Source organism: Bidens hawaiensis, unplaced genomic scaffold, assembly GCF_021521415.1.
Source record: "Bidens hawaiensis isolate Kalapana, Puna unplaced genomic scaffold, B.hawaiensis_p1.1 tig00010796_1, whole genome shotgun sequence".
Classification (NCBI taxonomy): Eukaryota; Viridiplantae; Streptophyta; class Magnoliopsida; order Asterales; family Asteraceae; genus Bidens; species Bidens hawaiensis.
Genome location: NW_027491829.1, coordinates 77129 through 78273, shown reverse-complemented (window position 1 = coordinate 78273; position 1145 = coordinate 77129). Strand labels below are relative to the sequence as shown.

At 40.4% G+C, this 1145-nt stretch overlaps 1 non-coding gene across 1 annotated transcript; it reads right to left on the bottom strand.

Annotated features, from left to right (window-relative positions):
- Positions 1–292: 292 nt before the first annotated feature.
- On the bottom strand, positions 293–364 carry TRNAD-GUC (transfer RNA aspartic acid (anticodon GUC)). The gene has a single exon. It is a non-coding gene; the product is annotated as a tRNA-Asp (tRNA).
- Between the last annotated feature and the right edge of the window lie 781 nt (positions 365–1145).

Genomic DNA, 1145 nt, shown 5'->3' with positions numbered 1-1145 from the left:
TCGGGTATATGAAAAATCCGGTTTCGGGTATGGAACCGGTTCCGGTTTTCGGGTATGAGTTTTAGTACTGAAATGCATACCCTATCCGTACCCTATGGGTAGGGTCGGGTACGGGTTCAGATATTAAAAACCCGGGTATAAAAAAAATCGATTCCGGGTATTTTTTGTGCACCTCTAGTGTTACGATTTGAATTTTTTTTAGTTACAATAGATTCTTGATGTTAGTATTTAAACACAGAAGGGCTTTTCTGCTTCTCGTAAAATGGACCAAAACTGATTAAAAAACCACTTTCGCCGTTGCCGGGGATCGAACCCGGGTCACCCGCGTGACAGGCGGGAATACTTACCACTATACTACAACGACTACTGGTGATATGAAGGTTCAGCAATTATCCAAATTCGTTTTCTCTTAAAGTAATCGGCTGACGACTGGTGTATTAGCTAGCTAGGGTTCAAATGGCAGACGCTGCGCCACTTGATGTACGTGGTTGAGCAGATACTTGTACGATCGGATGTGGAAGATCTGATCCGATGCAAGAGCGTTTGTAAGTCATGGCACTCTCTTATATCCGGCACTCCTTTTGTTAAAGCTCACTTGAACCATGCTCACCGCAATGATCGTGACAATTATAAACTTAATTGGACACCGAAGGATCTGTTTTTCCATAGATATGCATTTCTCCTAGAGATGTTGAATTTGTAGTAATCAATCCTTCTTCAATCAGAGAGGAGAGGAAATTGCCAAGGCCACCGTATTGGCTCCGTATGCCCAAAGTTGGGATGGTTAGGAAAGTAGTATGTTGGGGCTTTGGATATGATTCGCCTTTGGATGATTACAAGGTTATAGTAAGGTTCATGAGAAGTTAGAAAGCAATACAAAGCCTCGTACACTATTCATTTTCTTTGTTTTCACCTTTTTCATGGTATCTGGATAATCAAAATTGAAAATATTTAGTTTTCTCTCTTCAAAGATTAAGACTGACCCCCTTTTTGTGTGACCAATCAACACTTCAATCATTAGAAACCAATCCTTATAGTGGTTTCCTTTCTTCAAAGGAATTTAAAATGCTTGTGTTTCTCAAGCATTTTAAAGAGCAAGAAGCTTTGAAGGTGCAACTGTGCTAGCATAATTCTTGACCCCCAAA